Below are 24379 nucleotides of genomic sequence, written 5' to 3'. Positions count from 1 at the left end.
AGAGTAGATTGATTCCTTATTTTTATCATCAGCTTACAAGCTTGCCTCCAAATGGGTCAGGACTTAATTGTACAAGGTCTTGTGAGAACTGACACAGATAAATAAAGTAGTGGAAATTTCTACTGCTTAGCACACCAAGAAACAGAAGTAACTAGTTATATGGGTCTCCCCTCTACCTTGGACAGCAGGCCAAATTCATGCCTAGGTATAACTGCACTGAAGTTAGTGGAGTTACACCAGGGATAAATTTAGTTCACTGTTTATAAAAGGATAGCTTTGTACAAGTGTTCTGTGCATTTCTTGCTATGATTTCTTAAGTAGAAAAGCAGCCATTTAACCCAATTCCATGTACACACAATATAAGCAATGCTTACTGCCACAGTGCCGGATGGCACTGCTATTTTCTATCTCCATCCTGGACATAAAGCAGTAATATTTTTGGCACACAGACTGCTACAAACAATTATTTTTAAAAGGAGAGAGGAGGAAATTACCTACTCAGAAGATTAATGCTACAGATTACTCAACAACACACTGAAGCAGAGGAAAGGAAATTGAAGAAGCAGGTTCTTTCCAACATCAACGTAATATGTTACCTCTCATAACATCTCATTCCCCTCTTTTGCACTTCTACTGCACCTATCCAAGACAATGAACAATGCAGGCTAGTTTTGGGTCATAACTCTCTGGAGGAAGGATACGTGATCCACACTCTCCCCTTCTCTTCTCCTGTTTGTAACATGCTTGCAGCTGTGTGCTTTCCAGAGTCACCTTGAAAAAACAAGACAGTGTTCCTGTACATCATGTCCCTGGCTGGTTTTGTACATCTCACATCCTTTTTTGCTCCAGAAGGGGTAGAAGAAAAAGGCAAGAGAAGGAATCAGTCACTCTGGACCCAGTCCTGGCAGGGGCTCAGTGCCTCCTGGCTAGGTGCTGACAGTTCTCAAATCCCACTGCCTTTAGTGGAAGTGGAGGCCACTCAGCATGTCATAGGACAGCTTCACAATGTTCCTATATAGGAAATGGAATTCAACCTCCCGGTCCAATATATTACAAGCTCTTTAAGGCCACCACTACACTACAAAATTAAGTCGACATAACTAGGGTAACCATATTTCCCTATGTTGAATACAGGACACGTGGTAAAATTACTCATATTCAAGCAAGTTCAATGGCAATAAATCAGAACTATGCAGTACAAACGTTCAAATTAACATCAAGTTGATTGGGCCCCTGTTAAAAAGAAATACTGCGTAGTTGCAGTCTTTTTATTTACCTTCTTATCTTTAAGGTTTTAGGGTTCACACAGGGAGAGTTGAGACACCCCTCCCCCATACACCTCTCTCATACAGGGAGGGTGACCGACTGACCTAACCCTCTCCTCCCTGCCTGGTGCTCTCTGCCCTCTATGCCTGGCTGGGTCCCCGGGACGGACCCACCTCTCCTGATACCTGGCGATGTGTCTTCCTGAGGCAACATGTGGGGGTGGCATGCAGGGCCACATGCCCCCATCTCTAGATTTCTGCCAGGGTTCACACCAGAATGTGGCCAGCAGCAGCCTTTTGGCACTGTGCGGGAGGGAAGGGACGGGAGCAGACATGCCAAATCCACAGAAAAAAACGTATAAATTGGGCTTGTTTTTGGCTTAATTGGCTTGTGAGTTGCTTGTTGGCTAGTTTTTGGGCTGTAGCTTGTTTGGCTTGTTGCAGCTTTTGCTTCTTCTTTTTTTTTAATCGGCTTGGGGCAAGCAGGGTCAAGGGGGGGAAGAGTCAGGGGTGCACAGTGAGCCCACCACAGTCCCAGACTGCACACCGGGGGGATCTAGTCACAGAGTGTTGGGGTTCTTAGAGATTGGCTTGTTTTGGCCTTGTTTTGAAATAGGATTATCTTGATTTTTGGCTTATTGTGAAAGTCGGGGTGCTTACTGTGTGAAAGTTGGCAACTGGGCATGGGAGCTGTTTCCAGACACAGGCCGGGGGGGCGGGGGGGAAGAAGAGAAGAGGGATGACCTGGCCCATGTCTTTGCAGAGCTCATCTCTTCCTCTCTCCCCCCCTTTCCCTCCCCCCCCTCCCCCCGCCAGCGTGCTCCCCTGTGGCTGGAAGCAGCTTGTGCCTTCCTGCCTGCACAGTGTTGAAAGGCAGCTAACACCTCAAGGCTGCTGCTGACCACTGACATAATTCAGCTGCCTCCTGTCCACCGGCTACAGCACGGGCAGGAAGCGGGTAAGCCCTAAGCATTGTGAACCTGACTGCAGGGGCTTCAGGGAACCTGGCCAGAGTGGTGGCTCAGAAGGGGAGGGAAGGGGGCATAGGGCAGCCCCACACTCCCTGGAGGCAGGACCGAGGGTGGGGGAGGACGGGAGAGGGTGCTAAGCCCCTGCCGGGGGGCTGCTGTGGAGCCCACAGGGTCAGGGTGTAAACATGCTGTGAGATGCTGGAAATCGATTCCTGGCCCCCGCTACTACAGAGCTTAGCTGAAGGGCGGAGAGGCTTCCCTGTGACAGCGCTGTGTGGGCTTTGGCACATGCAGGGCTTGGCCATTCCTGGCCAGCGCCCCGGGCCGGAGCATCTTGGGCTTTCCCAGGACACCAGCCCAGCCAGAGGCAGTGGGGGAAGGAAGGAGCCTGTCAGCCAGGCTGTTGGTGAGCTGAGCACCCCAACCGGGGCTGGTTCTCCGCACAGCGCTGGGAGTGGGATGCATCCCACCGGGGAGGATATGGAGGAGCAGCGGGGCTGGGGGTGTGTTAAGGGACAAAGCAGGGCAAGGACAGCAAGAGGGGAAGCATGTAAAGGGCTGCTGGGTGGGCAGCAGAGGAGACACATAACTGGCTACCGCAGAGGTGGGCAAACTGTGGCCCGTGTGACCCAACTGCCTGGCCCCTGAGCTCCTGGCCTGGGAGGCTACCCCTGGCCCCTCCCCTGCTGTTCCCCCTCCCCTGCAGCCTCAGCTCGCTCTGCTGCCAGCACAATGCTCTAGGCGGTGGGGCTGCGAGCTTCTGGGGCAGCACAGCTGCAGAGCCCAGCCTGACCCAGTCTTTGTGCTGCGCAGTGGCGACGGCGTAGCTGGCTCCAGCCGGGCGGTGCGGCTGTAGCACCAACAGCCACCGGTGCTCCAGGCAGCGCGGTAAGGGGGCAGGGAGCAGGGGGGGTTGGATAGAGGGCAGGGAAGTTCGGGGTGGTGGTGGTCAGGAGGTGGGGGTGTGCATAGGGGTCGGGGTGGGTAAGAGGGCACGGAACAGGGGGGTTGAATGGGGGCAGGGTCCTGGGGGGAGGCAGTCAGGAATGAGAGGAGGGGTTGGATGGGGCGGCGGGGGGCAGTCAGGGGCAGGGGTTCCGAGGGCAGTCAGGGGACAGGGAGCGGGGGTGTGTGGATGGGGCAGAGGGGGAGGGGGATGGGGGGCAGGTAGGCCACGACCTACCTCCCCTAACCGGCCCTCCATATAATTTCCAAATCCTGATGCGGCCCTCAGGCCCAAAAGTTTGCCCGCCCCGGGCTAGCGTCCCGGGGGGGAGGGGGATGGGGGGCAGGTAGGCCACGACCTCCTCCCCTAACCGGCCCTCCATACAATTTCCAAATCCCGATGCGGCCCTCAGGCCCAAAAGTTTGCCCGCCCCGGGCTAGCGCCTGCCCACACTCACCAACCACTGCAGTGAGCAGACAGTGCTGGCTGGAAATGGGAAGGGGGGCAGGGCCCTGCTGGCCGGAAACGGGAAGGGGGGTAGGGCCCTGCTGGCTGAGGGCTGGCAAGCAGCGAGGACTGCATTGACAGACCAGCACTGACAGACCAGCAGGAGGAGTGGCCAGCCCTGCAAGCTGCAGCTTTGTCCCACCACCAGTCTTGCACACCCACCCCCATTGTCGGCCACTGGAAACCCCCCGCAGTCCCCACTCACTGCTGGTGGGCAGGAAGCTGGCGAGCAGGGATCCGGCCAGCAGCAGAAAATATGGCACACTTTGCCCGTTTTTAAGAAAAAGTCAGGACACCTGCAGGAGGTCTTAAATACAGGACTGTCCCTTTAAAAACGGGACATCTGGTCGCCCTAGACCTAACTTACACTGGTATATAGCCGCTACAGTAATTACATAGCTTGTGCATGTCTGCACTTTGCTGCTTGCGTCGGCGGTACGCGTCCTCACCAGGAGCGTACGTATCGATTGTTCTGTCAGTGTGGGTTGGCTCCTGAAAGCCAGTAAGTCGACATAAGCCATGCAGCATCTACATCGACTGTGTCAATCTAACTACATTAACCTTGACTCTATGCCGCTTGTGGAGGTGGAGTTATTAAGTTGGTCTAGTGGGCCAGTTACATCTGCAGGAGTGAAATTTAAGTGTAGATGCTTCCATAGTTAGGCTGATGTAAGCTGCCTTGCATTGACCTAACTCTAGTGTAGACTAGACCTCATTAATACCACATAATCCAGGGAAGTGAGACAAGTTTTTTGACACACATTTCACAAATAATGACTATGATACAGAGATAGTATAAATGCATGCAATTTGGTGTCCCTACTGCCAGGTAATCTCCTCTGAAAATTATTTTTGACCCAGTCCTGGGTCAATTCAATATTTAAGATCCAATTGTCTCACGAAACATGAAGGCCATTTTATACTACCAGGAAGTATGTCACTCCCCCGTCTAAATGTTACAAGCCATATGTTTCTAGCACGGGTATATTGTGAGATGTGAAACCTTAAAAATCACAACATTATGATTTATTGAAAAGCTGTTGGAGAGGATGTATTTTAGAAACTTCTAAACATTAATGATTGTGATGCTGTGGGGACCACCCAGAGCAGTATGGGATTTTGTTACCACCTGCCTTTTAACTTTGGGTGCCTTAATGATATGCTACTATAGCTCAGAGCCCTGACACCAATAGCTAGACTACAATTGTAAAGGTCTCACCCTTGCAGAGTGACTCCAATAGCACTTCTGGTCCTGAATTCTCCCCCCCCCCCAATCCATCCCCCAAGTTCTTAACTACCAAACACTGGGACTTTTCTCCTCTGATTTGTCAACCTTGAAGGTGTTAAACCTACCCCCTACTTACTGTGAGGGGGAGACACTCCAGTTTGCACACTAGAGCCATGCTTGGAGTAAAAATAAACAAAAGATTTATTTAATAGAAAAATCATAGATTCAAAAGTGAAATAGTAAGGAAAAGCAAACACGCAACTGACACATAAAATAAACATAATGACACAAGCTCAGGCTTTACACTCCTATATTAGCTAAGTTTCCTTTTCTAATACAAGTTACCTATTGCCTCTGAACAGTTTCCCAGCTTGCCTTCTGTCAGAGAGAAGATCCAGTGCTTCAGAGACAGCCCTGTGCTTCTAGATAGCCTTCACTTCACACCCTCTTCCCTTTTAACAGGGTTTGCAGTTTGTTTGTTCCCCTCAGACTATGGTAATTCACAGTTAAGCAGAATTGTGGTGGGTAGGGGGACTCCCTCCTTCCTTAAGGCTTGTCTACGCTAACATTTTTGTCGGTCAGTGGTGTGAAAAACAACCTGCTGACCGACATAGGTTTCACTGACAAAAGCGTTGGTTTCAGAGTAGCAGCCGTGCTAGTCTGTATCCGCAAAAAGAACAGGAGTACTTGTGGCACCTTAGAGACTAACAAATTTATTAGAGCATAAGCTTTCGTGGGCTACAGGCCACTTCTTCGGATGCATATAGAGTGGAACATATATTGAGGAGATATATATACACACATACAGAGAGCATGAACAGGTGGGAGTTGTCTTACCAACTCTGAGAGGCCAATTAAGTAAGAGAAAAAAACTTTTGAAGTGATAATCAAGCTAGCTCAGTACAGACAGTTTGATAAGAAGTGAGAGAATACTTACAAGGGGAGATAGATTCAATGTTTGTAATGGCTCAGCCATTCCCAGTCCTTATTCAATCCTGAGTTGATTGTATCAATTCCAGCTCAGCAGTCTCTCGTTGGAGTCTGTTTTTGAAGTTTTTCTGTTTTAAGATAGCCACCCGCAGGTCTGTCATAGAATGGCCAGACAGGTTAAAGTGTTCTCCCACTGGTTTTTGAATGTTATGATTCCTGATGTCAGATTTGTGTCCATTAATTCTTTTGCGTAGAGACTGTCCGGTTTGGCCAATGTACATGGCAGAGGGGCATTGCTGGCACATGATGGCATATATCACATTGGTAGATGTGCAGGTGAACGAGCCCCTGATGGTATGGCTGATGTGATTAGGCCCTATGATGATGTCACTTGAATAGATATGTGGACAGTGTTGGCATCGGGCTTTGTTGCAAGGATAGGTTCCTGGGTCAGTGTTTTTGTTCAGTGATGTGTGGTTGCTGGTGAGTATTTGCTTTAGGTTGGGGGGTTGTCTGTAAGTGAGGACAGGTCTGTCTCCCAAGATCTGTGAGAGTAAAGGATCATCTTTCAGGATAGGTTGTAGATCTCTGATGATGCGCTGGAGAGGTTTTAGTTGGGGGCTGAAGGTGACAGCTAGTGCTGTTCTGTTATTTTCTTTGTTGGGCCTGTCTTGTAGGAGGTGACTTCTGGGTACTCTTCTGGCTCTGTCAATCTGTTTTTTCACTTCAGCAGGTGGGTATTGTAGTTTTAAGAATGCTTGATAGAGATCTTGTAGGTGCTTGTCTCTATCTGAGGGATTGGAGCAAATGCGGTTATATCGTAGAGCTTGGCTGTAGACAATGGATCGTGTGGTGTGTCCTGGATGGAAGCTGGAGGCATGTAGGTAAGTGTAGCGGTCGGTAGGCTTCCGGTATAGGGTGGTATTTATGTGGTAAGACAACTCCCACCTGTTCATGCTCTCTGTATGTGTGTATATATATCTCCTCAATATATGTTCCACTCTATATGCATCCGAAGAAGTGGGCTGTAGCCCACGAAAGCTTATGCTCTAATAAATTTGTTAGTCTCTAAGGTGCCACAAGTACTCCTGTTCTAAAAGCGTTGGTGTGGACAGTGCTATGTTGGTGGGAGAGCATCTCTCACCAACATAGCTACCGCCGCTTGTTGGGCCAGGTTTAATTGTGCTGACGGGAGAGCTCTCTCCCACCAGCATAGAGTGGCTATACAGGATACCTTACAGTGGCCTGGCTGCAGCGGTACATCTGTGCTACAGTACGGTCCGTAAGTGTAGAGTAAGGCCTTGGCTACACTGCCTCTTACAGCGCTGAAACTTTCTTCGCTCAGAGGTGTGAAAAAACACCTCCTTGAGTGATGCAAGTTTCAGCACTGTAAAGTGGCAGTGTAGAGAGCACTGGTAGCTATTCCCCTTGTGGAGGTGGTTTTATTACAGCGCTGGGAGAGCTCTCTCCCAGCGCTGGAGCCACGACTATACAGCCACATTAAAGCACTGCCGTGACAACACTTTAATGTTGACTGCCTAGACATACCCATGGCCTTAGTTTTCCAAGAACTGGGTTTTCTTTTCATTTTCAGTGTCTTTCCATTAACTTTATTAGTCCACGATTGTCTTTTCCTGTCTTGAACAATACTAGATGCTTGGTGTTAATTTTGTGTAGCCTGTGAGCTGCCCTTTCCTACGTGATTGCTTCACCCCCTGTTGTGAAGGGATACTGTTGTTGCACCACACTTAAAATGTTCTACACATATACACAACCATAACCTGTATGCACATCTCCTATTGACCATCAAGTTCAGAACATTATAAGCTTTCATAAAAGCTCTTACTTGACATATGTTTACACACAACAACAACATACACAAGTAGTTGAGTCAATTGCTTATTCTTTGGGGTTTAGAGCCCCTGTTCTCCCCATGCGGTGTCTGGACCCTGATTGTAACACTGATATTTTTCCTTGCTTTCCAGGCAGGTACAATTATGAGTCATGGCAGTAAGGCAAACTGGCATTAAAGGCAGTGTGATATGAAAAATAGTAACAAAAAAACAATCCAAGGCTTTCTAAAAAGAGATTTTGATACTGGAGATTTGATTAGTTAATACATGCATTGCATGTCACATTTTACCACAGTTTCTATATATTTCACACACATGCTGTTAATTGAATGGTTCAGTTTATTATATTGGCTGATACTGTTACTAAGCACCTTACATTAGGGTAATAACAGAAAACACTGCAGCTAATTTTATATGAAGCTACGTGCTTATGTTAGTGTGAAAGAAGAAATCTCACCATGACAGTTAGTCCCACACACACCACAAAACACTGCCTGGATGTTCTAATGAACAAATGAAATAGGCGCAAGGCAGCGTATGCAGTGTATGCAGATCCTGTCTTGTTAATATCATGTGTGAATGCACACCCATCATAAAGTCAGAGGGATAGTTGTCTCTAAACAGAGGCTACAGAGCTCTATATTACTCACCATGTTACTTCACAGCAAACACACCCTACTCATTTTGATAGTTGAATCAGCAAATTAATCTACCAAGAGTTTATTTTCAGTTTTTTATGTTTCCCTTTGGACATTAATGACCTTTGTCCTCCATAACTGTATATGGGATCAGCTTCCAAAGTTTGATAGTCTCAGAGCAGCATGTTAAAAATCTGAAGCATTCAATCAAAAAAAGTCATATGAAACCATTAGGTGTTTGCTTTTAATTATTTCCACTCCCCATCCTGGTTTCCTCAATTCCAGCCAGCCTAACTTCCTAGTTTTTAAGATGTATGTACGCTTTTCCCAACTCCATACCTCCTGCTGAACCAAAATGGCCGACTGATATCTTGTTAATAGAGAAATCGGAGAGAGGAAAAGACTACCAGAGCAGATAAAGAAAAATCACTTTACAAAATGCAGAGTGAGGATAGACCTATTACTATACTTCATTTTAAAGCTATTTGTTTCTCAGTTTCTAATCACTACATTGCTTTCCATGTAAATGTAAGGTCCTCATCCCATATACCGGACAATCCACTTTTTGGTTGGTTTGTCCCCTGGCACCGGTACTGGGACAAAACCAGATGTGGTTTTGCCCGGTATCAGATGGGAGATGTTATTTCAAACAGTGTACTGCTCTGCCCCCACCAGCGTGACCTTGGACACATGCTGCGTGCGAGGTCAGGCTGGCAGGAGCAGGGCGGCGCACTTTTGAAAATGGCATCCCACCATGCAGCGTGACCTCGCAGGCAGGGGCAGGCCCACAAATGTCCCTAGAAGAGAGATTAAACAATAAGCGATGAGAAACTGTTTTTAATATTTAGCAATACTTTTCAATAATTGTTATTGTACATATTTTTATTATTAGTGATATCTATAGAATATGAGAAATGGAAGCTGCCCCTTTAAGAATGTGGTGGGGGCAGGGTGAATGAGCTACAGGGTGTGCTGTGCCTGGATCTGCAAGAGGAGGCTGGCCTGCAGCTGGGCAAGGAAAAGTGTCTGCAAGAAACTCCTAAAACAAAGGGTTTGAATTTCCAGAACAAACCATGATCTTTTTGAAAAGCTGAATCTCATGATTAAGGGTGTACATAAATGTGACTAAGGCTATGGCTTCACTGCAAAAAAGGTAGGTGCGTGGGGGGGTTGTTTTTGTTTTTACATTGGGATAACTAATACTATGCCCCCCCCACCCCCCCATGGCTGACATCCTAGTTTATCTTGCAGTAAGAACTACAGCGCCTGGTCTTCAACAGGATTATACAGCAGAATAGCTAACAGGCATTTATTACCCCCAAATAAGAAACAAACTTTTTTGGGGGGAGGGGGGGCAGGGGGAGAGAAAGTGAAGACAAAGCCTAACAGATCCAGAGAGGTTAGCGTGGCAACATTTCCCACTTCCAAGAATTATGAAAGTGTGAACAGAGCCCTCCTTGCTAACAGCCAAGGGAAACTGTAGATATTCGGGCTCCAGCTGCAGCCCAGGCTCTGGGATCCTTCCCCCCTTGCAGAGTCCTAGGGCTGCAATTAAACAGCCCCTTAGCCTGAGCCCAAGACAGCTGGCCCAGGCCAACCATGGGTGTCTAACTGCTGTGTAGACATACCCAAAAAGACTCCTAGACTGAGCCTTTGGGCTCCAGTGCCCTATTTCTCACCTAGCCTCTCAATAGCAACTCCAACTAAAAACAGTCTCAGAGAGGTTTTACCTTTGGAAGCGATGCACAGAGTATGTGCAATGAACAGAGCAGCCTTTTTAAAGCAAGATAGTATTTATTAGTCACCTGTAATACAGCATAAGAGTCCTTAGGTTAGCAGGCAAAACCCAGTTTAAGGCAGCGTCCATACTGGAAGAAGCAATGGCTTCATCAGGCCATGGTTCTCTCTGGGATCCATCTTCTCTCTCTGTCTCTCTGTGTTGGAGTCTCGCCCCACCTGACCAGTCTGTTTTCACCTGCCCTGTCTCCAGCTCCAACCATGTTGTGTTCACGTGTTCAGCCTTGCCTTCCCAGTTGTTAAGTGTTAATGGCCCAGACCATGGCACTTCCCTGGTCAACTTAGGATCTTCCACTGATTTGTGTAGGTTCTATTCAACTCTTGATTGGTGCCTCCATACCAAGTCAGACTACCTGACATTCTCCCAGCCCTCAGTCATCCCCCTTTACACTCAATGTTTGTGTTCAAAGTGCAGAGAGAAACCGAGGTGCACATCTGGACCTTAAAAATATTACTGAAGTTCCTACATTCATCGCACCCTTCTCCATTTCCCTCATGCAGTCCCACTTCTCTCTCCATTCTCAGTAGATCCCCGACCCCCATCCCTGACAGTGTAACACAGGTGTAAAGAAACATCTGTTTTTTCCCAGAAAACTACTACTCTGGTCTGATTCTCCAGGAAAGAACATAAGAATGGCCATACTGTGTCAGACCGAGGATCCATCCAGCCCAGCATCCTGTCTGCCGACAGTGGCCAATGCCAGGCAATGATCAAGTGATCTCTCTCCTGCCATCCATCTCCACCCTCTGACAAACAGAGGCTAGGGACACCATTCCTTACCCATCCTGGCTAATAGCCATTAATGGACTTAATCTCCATGAATTTATCTAGTTCTCTTTTAAACCCTGTTATAGTCCTAAGCCTTCACAACCTCCTCCGGCAAGGAGTTCCACAAGTTGACGGTGCGCTGTGTGAAGAAGAACTTCCTTTTATTTGTTTTAAACCTGCTGCCTATTAATTTCATTTGGTGGCCCCTAGTTCTTATATTATGGGAGCAAGTAAATAACTTTTCCTTATTCACTTTCTCCACACCACTCATGATTTTATATACCTCTATCATATCCCCCCCTTAGTCTCCACTTTTCCAAGCTGAAAAGTCCTAGCCTCTTTAATCTCTCCTCATATGGGACCCGTTCCAAACCCCTAGTCATTTTAGTTGCCCTTCTCTGAACCTTTTCTAATGCCTTTTTTGAGATGAGGAGACCACATCTGTACGCAGTATTCAAGATGTGGGCGTACCATCGGTTTATATAAGGGCAATAATATATTCTCCGTCTTATTTTCTATCCCTTTTTAAATGATTCCTAACATCCTGTTTGTTTTTTTTGACTGCCGCTGCACACTGCGTGGATGTCTTCAGAGAACAATCCACGATGACTCCAAGATCTCTTTCCTGATTAGTTGTAGCTAAATTAGCCCCCATCATATTGTATGTATAGCTGGGGTTATTTTTTCCAATGTGAATTACTTTACATTTATCCACATTAAATTTCATTTGCCATTTTGTTGCCCAATCACTTAGTTTTGTGAGATCTTTTTGAAGTTCCTCACAGTCTGCTTTGGTCTTAGCTATCTTGAGCAGTTTAGTATCGTCTGCAAACTTTACCACTTCACTGTTTATCCCTTTCTCCAGATCATTTATGAATAAGTTGAATAGGATTGGTCCTAGGACTGATCCTTGGGGAACACCACTAGTTACTCCTCTCCATTCTGAAAATTTACCATTTACTCCTACCCTTTGTTCCCTGTCTTTTAACCAGTTCTCAATCCATGACAACTTAATTTATGTAAGAGCCTTTGGTGAGGGACCTTGTCAAAGGCTTTCTGGAAATCTAAGTACACTATGTCCACTAGATCCCCCTTACCCACATTTGTTGACCCCTTCAAAGAACTCTAATAGATTAGTTAGACATGATTTCCCTTTAGAGAAACCATGTTACTTTTGTCCAACAATTTATGTTCTTATATGTGTCTGAATTTTATTCTTTACTATTGTTTCAACTAATTTGCCCGGTACTGACGTTAGACTTACCGGTCTGTAATTGCCGGGATTACCTCTAGAGCCCTTTTTAAATATTGGCATTACATTAGCTATCTTCCAGTCATTGGGTACAGAAGCTGATTTATAGGACAGGTTACAAACCATAGTTAATAGTTCTGTAATTTCACATTTGAGTTCTTTCAGAACTCTTGGGTGAATGCCATCTGGTCCCAGTGACTTGTTACTGTTAAGTTTATCAATTAATTCCAAAACCTCCTCTAATGACACTTCAATCTGTGACAATTCCTCAGATTTGTCACCTACAAAGGATGGTTTAGATTTGGGAATCTCCCTAACATCCTCAGCCGTGAAGACTAAAGCAAAGAATTCATTTAGTTTCTCTGCAATGACTTTATCGTCTTTAAGTGTATTTTGATCATTCAGGGGCCCCACTGGTTGTTTAGCAGGCTTCCTGCTTCTGATGTACTTAAAACATTTTGTTATTACCTTTTGAGTTTTTGGCTAGCTGTTCTTCGAACTCCTTTTAGGCTTTTCTGATTACATTTTTACACTTAATTTGGCAGTGTTTATGCTCCTTTCTATTTACCTCACTAGGATTTGATTTCCACTTTTTAAAAAATGCCTTTTTATCTCTCACTGCTTCTTTTACATGGTTGTTAAGCCACGGTTTCTCTTTTTTAGGTCTTTTACTGTGTTTTTTAAATTGGGGTATACATTTAAGTTGGGCCTCTATTATGGTGTCTTTGAAAAGTGTCCATGCAACTTGCAGGGATTTCACTCTAGTCACTGTACCTTTTAATTTCTGTTTAACTAACCTCCTCATTTTTGCATAGTTCCCCTTTCTGAAATTAAATGCCCCAGTGTTGGGCTGTTGAGGTGTTCTTCCCACCACAGGAATGTTAAATGTTATTATATTATGGTCACCGCTTGTACAGTGAAGCAGACTTAAACCACCACCTAAAGAGCCAGCAAAAATCTGTTGCCTAGTGTTTAATTAAAGGTCAAAACAAGTACTTGAAACACTGTGGATACTTCCAAATGGTTGCATATTAGAGATGGTCCATAGTGAAGGTTGTGCTGTAGATTTGTTTTGTTTTTAAGAGACTGAAACATACCATGTTTGGCTGGCTCCCTTTGTAGCTCATCAAACAACGGGGGATGAAGTGCAAAAAGCCATGTTTAAAACACACGTTTCTTATTCTACTCACTCTAATTCCATGCTTCATTTTGGTAAACTTGAAGGAAATTTGACAGCAGTACAGTGGATACCATGTATAAGGCAGGGTCTGACAAGGCTTAACTTATTCTTTAAAGTTTATTATAGGCAGCGCAGAAAGTGACTTCAAATCTCTCCTTTGCCCCGATGCCTACAAATAACTTGATGATGTTTCGGCAACTAGTGTGCTGTGACCACTACCTATCATGAAGACCAGTATCGTCGCATTGTTTCCTGTGCTTTCCATTCTGTCTGTATCCTCATGGTTCTTGTCTTACACTTAGACTGTAAACTCTTTGGGAGCAGTTCCATCTTTTTGTTCTGTGTTTGTACAGATGGAGTACAATGGAGTTCTTGCCCTTGATTGGGGCTCTTGACACTACTACAATACAAATATTATTATTTGCATTGTTTATAGTTAAGGCTAAAACTTTCCACCTTGAAAGAATTTGCATCTTTAGCAGAATGAGCTACAAAATTAGAAATAGCAATTTTATCTTTAGAAAGAAGCCATCTGAATCAATGTAATAAAGAACTTTAGACACATGCAGATAAAGTTAATGAAAAGGATCTAAATGTGAACAGTGGGTTTCCAGAGAGCCAAAATTCTTTGAGTATACTACCTCAGATCTATGAAAAGACCTAGTGTCCTGTCAAAACCCAGATAAAACAAAACATTTCATTAGAACAAATTTAATCCTCTTGGAGATACTTTAATGGTAAAGAGTCATAGTGGTAAAAAGTTTAACATGAAACCTAAAATCGTACAAAAAAAAAAAAAGAAAGGTCATTTTGACAGACATAACATTAAAGAACATAGCTATTTGGGACAAGAGTTCTTGCCAGTTAAGTTAGACACAACATAACAAGTAAGGGCAATAGACCAAAAAGCAGGGCAGGGAGAAGTAAGGAAGAGTTACAATAATAAGATCATACAGCTATTCATGATATACACATCTTGTAGTCTCAAATTGGCAGAAATTGCATATGATTAGCTGATTACATGAAAGTTCATCATTGGGGGCTAAAATCTCATGTGATTTTCATTACACTGAATCTTAACCAAAGTATTACTCCAGAGTCAACTTCAAACCCTAACCTAAACTTAATCTGGATTGACATCCAAGTAACTCCTGTTAAATCATTGCCTACCTCTATTACAATAACCTGTATGACTGTCCTTTGCTGTATTGATTTGCAAACCTTTTTGGCCTCTGAGTGCTGCTATCTTATTATATATAAATACAAAACTTCAAGGAAAACTGAAGAGATAGCCCTAGTGTTATTGCTATGCAACTAGACCTATAGGGACTTACTCTGAGAAAGTCTTCTCTCCTTTTTATGTAGTAAGCTATTTCCAGAGAGAATTTTGGCTCTCTGGAAACCCACTGTTTACATGTAGATGCTTTTCACCATATAGCCTCAAAGTGACTTTACTGAAATCCCAGAACATTCAGCTGCTGAAAAGAGATAGAGAAATGTATTTCTTCATCACACATCACAAGCTAGTAATGGTCCCAATCCTGAGACGTGCTCCCAGCAGATCCACAGTTCCTTCAACATATCAGTTCATGTTATTTCAATGAACAGAAAAGCTAAAATGGGTAGTCCTTCAGAAATAGTCATTAGAGCTATCTGGGGAAACTTTGATGGAACCAGAGTCCATTGGAATAGGTGGTTCTGTTGAAATCTAAGCACTTCAAGTCAATTTTATTTGAATTTCATTTTGGAAGAAAACCAGAAGAAAGTGCCAACAGTGTCCAAACATCCAACAATATTGAAATGAAACATTTCAATTTTCAGTTCTGAAATAACTGTTTCATTTTAAAATTATATATATTATAATAGAAAAGTTAAAAATCAAAACACAAGGCTCCAACGCAAAAATTTGAGTTTTCCTTGGGAGAAATTCATTTTTTTTTTGTTTTCATTCCCATTCATAACAAAGGCAAATTTCAAAATCTCAAAATTCTTTGTGAAACTGAACTTCCCATCTGCCATACAGCTTTGCTAATCGAGTTATCTAGTCTTATTATGGAATCATATTCCTCAAGAGATGTATTCTTCTATCCTGAATGGTCTTAAGATATATATAAAGAATGTCATTGGAACTAAATAAAATAGCTAATTGTCAATCATCCCCAAAATCTGATTAGTCTAGCTCTTGGCATATGTAACAAAAAGTCTCACATCGTGTCAGGTCCATGTCAAAAATTAAGATAAAATGTTTAAGAATCCTATATTAAATCAAAATGAACTCAGCATAGCAATGAGACATTTGGAATTAAACCCAGACAGAATGATTACCAGAACTGCAGTTTCCCACCTGAAGAAACTTGGTTCTCACATGCTAAGTCACAGCTGAACACAGGATGTAAAAGAAATTGAATTGGAAGACATCTCTGAAACAATGTGTTGCTTTTATTTCTTTTGAAGCAACAAAGTACACGCCTGCACATTTACGATGCACGTTTAGGAACAGGAATAGTTGGGCCAAGGGATTTACAACATGTATTTTGATTGCTTCTTTTCAACTGGTGGTGTATCAGACAAGAAAGGGGAACAATATAATTCAAGCCTCCATAAATTAAATATTACTCCAGACTGCAGCTACTAAGCTGTTCGTTACTACCAGTTTTATAGTCCCTGCTTGGTTTCATCTTCAGTTTTCTGTGGTTTACATTCTTTGCTTAGATATGTCAATCCCTATAAACCACAGCAAAACAGTTAATACTGATGTCTAGGCAACTGCACACACAACTCAGCCAACACTAATCAAATGAACCCATGGCACAAAATATTAAACAAAAATGTAGTCTGAATATCTACAAAACCACACAGATTTTACAGGTTGTCTATGGGAGTAAAATTAAAATCCACTGCATCAGCAATCTAGTGTGGAGATGTGAAGCAGCAGTGCTGTGAAAGCTGCCTCTGCCCTCGGAAGCCTGATTGGTGTGGGGACAAGCAAACCGAAGCTGGGCAGAGAAAAGGCAGGAAACCCCAACCAATTTCTTGTGGCAAACGCTCCTGGGAAGAAGGCTGCTGTGTGAGAGTGAGGGGACTGCAGCAGCAGGGAAAGAGCTGGCTGAGAATGAGCTCCAGGTCGGGGAAAAGCCCAGTAGGCAGCCTGGCTGAGTATGTGGTCCCATGACCCTGTGCTACACTGCACAAAAAAACCAGCCAGATCTTCAAGGGGAAGAAGAGGTGATAGATGCAGGGGCAGATGCACATTGCCTCCTGTGTCCCTATGAGTGCAGTGGTGGCGGCTACTGCAAGGACCCAACAGACTAAGAGTTGGAGCTCTGGACTGGGAAGCGTCCCGATCCATGACCCATATCGAACAAGTTGACTGCTGTTAATACAGTTGAGTTACTGACACTGATGGAGTGATTTCTGGGTGAATTCCTCCCGCCCCAAAGGCAGTAGAAGGGGACTCCAACCCAGGACAAGGAGGGCAGAGTTTAGAACCAGTAGCAGGAAGGGAGCCCCTACTGGACACTAAAGCGATCTTCATAGGACATTCTGGCTCCCATGACACCCTCTCATTTGCAAAGTAAGTTGATAATGCTCTGTGGAACCCAGATTGGTTTAGTTTCGAGGTCTGGTGCTGCTCTCTCTGAAGTCAATGGCACTTTTACCACAGGATCAAGCCCGTGGTTTGTTTGGCCAGTTATGGGGTTATTGTTTCAACTATGGGCCAGACTCTCCTCTGATTTACACCTTGTTCAGCCCCATAGTACTGAATGCAGCTACAGTGTGTAAGTGTGACAGAATGTATGCTTGTATTCATACCCAACACACTACTGTAATAATCTTTGCACAAAGTATGCCTTGTAAGGTATTATTTGAAAACTTATACACCTCTACCCCGATGTAACGCTGTCCTCAGGAGCCAAAAAATCTTACTGCGTTATAGGTGAAATCGCATTATATCGAACTTGCTTTGATCCGCCGGAGTGCGCAGCCCCGCCCTCCTGGAACACTGCTTTACCACGTTATATCCGAATCCGTGTTATATCGGGTCGCGTTATATCAGGGTAAAGGTGTACTTCACTGATCAGTATCATCCTGATAAAATAGGTGTGGCAGCAATGTATGTAAAGTTATAAGATTTCACTCTATGGTGGCAATAACACATATTCCAATCCGAAGTTGGCAAACAGGTCTGTCAAACAAAGGAATGTATGCTCTGCTTAATTTGCATTTAAGCAATAAACAGAGTCATCAAACATGAAGGGAAACAAAGGATGCTTAACCAGGTGGGGAAAAAAGCAGCAGGGAACATCCTTCTCCGTAGACTCTGTCTCTTGGGACCCAGCTGGGAATGTTTTTCAAGAGGGGGACTGAAATTATAAGAAGGAGGAACAAATATTCCAAGGCACCCCATCTCTCTCTGCCCATTGATTCTCAGCACCTGAAGCAACAGAAGCTTCATTGGATTCTGAGAGAAAGTATCCCGACTTAGAGGGTTTAGTCAGTGAGACCACTGAAAGCATATGGTGAGAAACTTTGCTTGACTCTGATATAGTTTGTTAAGTAAGATGCCAGTAGCATTTTAACTTTTTTTTTCTTGTAACCATTTCTGACTTTTATGCCTCATTATTTGTGCTCATTTAAAATCTCTTTTTAGTTAATAAACTTGTTTTACTGTTTTATCTAATCCAGTGTGTTTAAATTGAAGAATCTGGGAAACTCCATTTGGAGTGGCAAGTTGTGTGAATATTATTTCTATTAGAGTAATAATGGACTTTATATAAACTTGTATTGTCCAGGAGAGAACCGGGCAGTACATGGCATACATATCTGCAGGAAAATCTAAGAGTAGAGGGTGTGTTGGGGTCACCCTGCAGTATAACCAAGGCTGGTAAGAGCCAAGGTGTGGCTGGCTGGCTTCAGCACACACACAGAGACATAGCTGGAAGTGACTTGGAGGCTGGAAGGTGTTTGTGAGCAGTCCAGTCTGGAGGCTACTGTAGCAAAGTATTGTAAAGGGCACCCCATGTTACAGGGCAGGAGTGACACAGCTATTCAGTCTGGATTGTACTCTAGTATGTCTCAGTAAATCAAGAGAAATTTCATAATCCTTCACATAGAGAAGCTCCCAATGCAGTGAGCCACTTTAAGCTTGTTAGACTAAGGGTCTCGCTCAGTAATGAAGTTCTGCTCTTTGGAATTTACACATCAGTTTTCTCCATTCTATTCTCCCGAGTCCATATGAACTGGAGAGATCAAGGGCAGTGGGAAACTGGTTGAGTAACTTCTCCAAGTTGTGGAACTCCAAGCTCTGTTACTAAGTCAGTCACTGGGCATGACAAGTTTTGCCTAGATCTCTCTAGGGGGAACTCTTGTGCGACAACCCATGGCAAGTTTTATTGGCCTGTGACGGCCACCAGCCAAATTTGTTCAGTTGGGGAATTTAAGAGTTGAAGAGAGAAGTAGGCATCATGAAGATACGTCTGCAGTTGTGACATTTAATGCGTAGGAAAATGCACAAGAGCCCTGGTTGTCAAATGATTTAGGCTGCAACATGCTTGATACAAAACCACAAAGGAAAGGAAAGGAAAAGTTAAGTCATCCAACAATATGCACCTTCTATTCTTCCATCCCCAGAGGCATGCATCTTTCTGCTACCACAACCATAAACCGAAGACCTACATGTCAACTGTAACTCTTCCTCCCCACCCCCCCAGAAATGCTAAATTTCCAGCACCCTCTTTACCAAACTAATCCCTCCAAAATTCACAGCTAATTGTGTTGTGAAGGTGGTAACTTGTGTCATGAAAAGGGCATGCAGAAGGTAAGGTCATGAGGTAGTCTGGTGTTTTGGGAGGGGATCAATTGTTAAAGGAGGTGCTGGAAAGCTGGCATTCTTGATGGGGCATAGTTAAGGTTGTGGTGAATGATCTGTGGTGTGTGGCAATGATAAAAGTACATGCCTGTGGGTGCAGGAATAGAGGGTATGTATTGGTAAAGTGAATTACAACTGTTCATTTCTTTTTCATGATTCATGTGCTATGTGTAGCAACATTGACAGTTTATTAATGTACAAGAAACCGTGCAAACACATATGTATGCACTGAATAATGGCCCCATTTCCAGAGAGACCAAGCAGCCCTAGTTCTCACTGAAGTTATCTCCAATATTTGAGTGCTACAAGTAGCCTACATTTCAACACTGTGTCTTTAACTTCTCTATCTCAGTTTCCCCATTTTTATAATGGGAGTAATGAGGTTTACTCAGTTTTGTGAAGAACTTTGAGATGTACAAAGGAAAAGTGCAAAATATTTTCAAAAGCATAAGTGTCTCCTGGCCAAGTTTTAAAAATCAGTAAAAAACGTACTTCTGCAGAGGTAATTGCTTCACCCTTTGTAGCTTTTGTTTACTACAATACCCACCTGCTGAAGTGAAAAAACAGATTGACAGAGCCAAAAGAGTACCCAGAAATCACCTACTACAGGACAGGCCCAACAAAGAAAATAACAGAACGCCACTAGCCGTCACCTTCAGTCCCCAACTAAAACCTCTCCAGCGCTTCATCAAAGATCTACAACCTATCCTGAAAGATGATCCCTCACTCTCAAAGATCTTGGGAGACAGGCCAGTCCTCGCTTACAGACAGCCTCCCAACCTGAAGCAAATACTCACAAGCAACCGCACACCATACAACATAAACACTAACCCAGGAACCTATCCTTGCAACAAAGCCCGATGCCAACTCTGTCCACATATCTATTCAAGTGACACAATCATAGGACCTAATCACATCAGCCACGCCATCAGGGGCTCATTCACCTGCACATCTACCAACGTGATATAGGCCATCGTGCTCCAGCAATGCCCCTCTGCCATATACATTGGCCAAACCGGACAATCTCTACGCAAAAGAATAAATGGACACAAATCTGACATCAGGAATCATAACATTCAAAAACCAGTGGGAGAACACTTCAACCTCTCTAACCACTCAGTGACAGACTTGAAGGTGGCAATTTTGCAACAAAAAAACTTCAAAAACAGACTCCAAAGAGAGACTGCTGAACTTGAATTAATATGCAAATTAGATACAATTAACTTAGGTTTAAACAGAGACTTGGAATGGTTGGGTCATTACACTAATTGAATCTATTTCCCCATGTTAAATATCCTCACACCTTCTATGGGTCATCTCGATTATCACTTCAAAAGTTTTTTTTCCTCCTGCTGATGATAGCTCATCTCAATTGATTGGCCTCTTACAGTTAGTATTGCTACTTCCACCTTTTCATGTTCTCTGTATGTATAAATATCTTCTTTCTGTGTGTTCCATTCTATGCATCCGATGAAGTGGGCTGTAGCTCACGAAAGCTTATGCTCAAATAAATTTGTTAGTCTCTAAGGGCTGGTTTATACTTAGCCACTAGTTCGGCGGCTGGAAATCGAACTTCCTGGTTCGATTTATCGCGTCTGGTCTGGATGCGATAAATCGAACCAGGAAGTGCTCGCCGTCGACTGCGGTACTCCAGCTCAACGAGAGGAGTACCGCGGAGTCGACGGGGAGCCTGCCTGCCGCGTGTGGACCGCGTCTGAACCGCGGTAAGTTCGAAGTAAGGTATGTCGAATTCAGCTACGTTATTCACGTAGCTGAATTTGCGTACCTTACTTCAACTTGGGGGGTAAGTGTAGACCAAGCCTAAGGTGCCGCAAGTACTCCTGTTCTTTCTCCTGTAACAATTTATCATTGCATACTAGTGAACCTCCAGCTCTTCTACTTGTTTTGTTGTATAATGTTAGCTGAGACACTGGGAATTATCTTTATTGATAAATAAGAACCAAATGTTGCTGATATCAGCAATGTATACAGGACTTGATATTTGCCATTGGTCCATAGTGAATGTATATATAAAACAGACTTTTTTTTTAAAATGTCTCAAATATAGACATGTTTCTCAGTCTTCAGACCTCCCTTGGAGTGATATTCCCTTGTGGCTTGTGAGTGTCATACAGTGCAGACAGGAGTCTAAGCATACCACTGGAAATATAATGAAAAGGTGTTTTCTTGTATCAATGTCACAAAATTCAATAGGTAACAAGTATTATACATAGTGTCATCATCACAGTCTAGACTCAAAGCTTCCCAACAAGTATGCATGATACATGTTTCCAGCATATTTTTTGTTTCCACGATTTGGCTTGACCTTTAGTTCAAAGCCACCCTTTACTAGACCGCATAGTTTTGCTGGTCCCTTGGGTGGTCATTTAAAACAGGTTATACTACACTGGATTAGGTCAGTTTTTCCTGTAGAAATTATGCAGATAGACTCCATGTCAACACCACAGCATTTTTATGGTGTTTTACAGAAAAATATAGTATGAAACCACTCTTACAACCCCTCCCCCCTCCAAATATGGAATGAATAAAGGAGAAAAGCTTGGAAGCAACTCCATATTACACTTATACATAAACTCACCAGAAAGAGAAATAAATAAAGGGACCTGGTGTACAGTGGAGGAAAATTTCAACGAGCAGCACATTTCCAGACAGCTGTTCTATTTCAAACAAACAGACTGGGTCTGACTAAGGAAAATCAGGATTTTCTATTAACATATTCTTGGCTTGATAGGGGCCAGTAATCAGCCATCCAAAGTCCATCATAGGACCCCAGCTCCAACTACTGTCTAGAAAACACCCTATTAGAGAGAAAAATTCCTATAGTTGAGGGCTAGAAACATTACACATTTTGAGGAAATGTGCCAGGGAAATAAACCAGAGACTCCTCTCTTGTGATGGAAATCTCTCTCTCTGTCTCATTCATTTCATAAAATACACCTGATTGTGAAAATCTGGAACTGGAAGCAGAAAAAAAACGGACAATGTCATTTTCTGCTGTTGTTACAATGTGTTCTGAGGCCAAGTACAAACTCTTACCCCTATGAAGAGGGTCACAAGATGTTTACGAACCATACAGAGCAGACGGCACCTGCACAAAGTCAACTTCAGACTGTTCCATGTACTTAACTTGAAAGACTAAGGGGCTGAATCACCCCTACTAGCTGGGCAGAATTACAGTTTTTGTGGTGGCTACTATTCCTCCACACCCCCATTTCAAAGTGACATGCAACAGCATCTATTCACTATATTAGCTAATCTGTGAGAAACTGCTGCAGGCTCATTTGTTTCCATGACAAAATAGTTGTTTGTATCAGGGCTCATTCATGTATCAATTCAGAATTGTGAAGGAGAGGATTAGGATCTGATAAGCTTTAGCCACCGCTTGACTAAGCATGTATTCAGCAATCAAATTTCTTCCCTGTCTAAGAGTTCTTAAAAATTAAGAATCTGTGATCTTAATACAAGTAGAACATTGAAGTGCAATTTTATTCTGAAAAGTTTCTATGTAAAACTGGTCCCTTCTTATTCAGATAAGCTCTGTTACACTTTCAACACTGTAATGACAAAAAGGACAGGAGTAAAAAGCAGTAAAACTGAACACTGCAAAGTCAACACAACCAAGATGAAAAGAGCTGAATTATATACCAACCTGTTCACCACCACCAAAAGTTATTTACTAAATTCCAATCAGTTACACCTATAGACCCATATGGAAGGACAGGAAAAGTTGTCATTGGGGGCATTAGTAAAACACTGTGGTACTGCACAAGTGTAACTGGAGAATAAGTTTAGCCAGCAAAAGCTTTATTATTGGTAATGTGGGAGAAATAAAAAACCCAGCTGGATTTTCAGATCCCAAAATTAATTCGTAGGACTGGCAATTGGAAAAAAAATTGCTTGGAAATCACTGAAGGCAAGATTTTCAGAGGCACAAATAGTAGTTAGACACCTAATTCCCATTGAACTGTTTTTCAATAGAATTATGTGGCTAACTGGTATTTATGCCTTTGAAAATCTCCACTTCAGACAAACACGAAGCCCCATGATGCTGTTATTCAGAAACACTCTGCAGAGCACAAACAAAACTTAAATGCTGTGTGTAAAAGAGATTAGTATGTTTAACTCACAGCAGGCCATGGCACTCTGAAAAATACTGAGCTCTAAAGGGCCAAGCATCAGAAAAGCCATTGTCGATGCAGAGCAGGAAAAGGTGCTGAAGCCGTGAGCCACCACCAGATACAGTAGCAGCTATTAGTCAACATTATGAAGTGTGACAGGGCTTCACAGAAGCAAATGGCCAATTGGGTTCCAAAGCCAGGTGGATTCTGTCACCTGAATCTGTCCCATTCAGGGAAGAGAGGATGATTTTCTCCACACCATCAAAAACGGATGTTAAAAATGTTTCACAAATATGTATTCATGAGACAAGAGAACAGCTGGCTATTGACTGGGTTAGAACATGCACAGCTGACATTTAAGAAAATGAAGTGTTTTGGAGATGAAAAACATCCGTAGAATTAATGTAAGGAGTATTTTGTTCCGTTTGCCAGAACCTACTTTCAAATACTGAATTAAAAATCTGCAATTTCTAAAGAGTAAAATAAAAGCATATCATGGGCAAAAGATTCACCAAAGAGGATTACAATTACTAAATTAAGCCATCTGTTCATTTTTTCCCACTAACTATCTTAGAGTGCTGGAGAAAGATAACTTTTGTCAACCATGAAGTGCTATTTGACATGAGGGTTATTTCCAGCAACAAGCGTTGTAAAGCACATGCTGTTGTAACAGAAAAAGCCTTCTGCCAATTATAAATTGAAATGCTGTCCTGTCCTGCTCTCCCTCACTTCTCTAAACACACTTAACAGCTCTGTCAGGGGAAAAAATGCCTGAATTTAACTGATGGCAAAACATTAACAGTGACAATGCAATTCCATGTCTATGAAACTCTTCATTCCCCATAATTTGACTAAAGAGACATTCTCAAGTTTATTCTCTCTCACTGGGAGCTGTATCCATTGATTTTGTCTCACAGCCCATAAAGTCCTGTATCAATGAAAACTGTTCACATATTGTTTATTGCTAAAGTGTGTTTGGTAGGGTTACCATATTTAAGGTTTTAAAAAGGAGGACACTCCACAGGGCCCTGGCCC

At 43.4% G+C, this 24379-nt stretch overlaps 1 protein-coding gene across 1 annotated transcript in view; it reads right to left on the bottom strand.

Moving 5' to 3' along the window:
- The window catches only part of FBXL7 (F-box and leucine rich repeat protein 7), a 363745-nt gene that overhangs the window by 167882 nt on the left and 171484 nt on the right, over positions 1-24379 (bottom strand). The gene's annotated exons all lie outside the window — the stretch shown is intronic.

This window comes from Terrapene carolina, unplaced genomic scaffold, assembly GCF_002925995.2.
Source record: "Terrapene carolina triunguis isolate 2854851 unplaced genomic scaffold, T_m_triunguis-2.0 Scaffold48, whole genome shotgun sequence".
In the NCBI taxonomy this organism is placed as follows: Eukaryota; Metazoa; Chordata; order Testudines; family Emydidae; genus Terrapene; species Terrapene triunguis.
The sequence above is the reverse complement of the archived record's forward strand: the minus strand, read 5'-3'. Positions and strand labels throughout refer to the sequence as shown.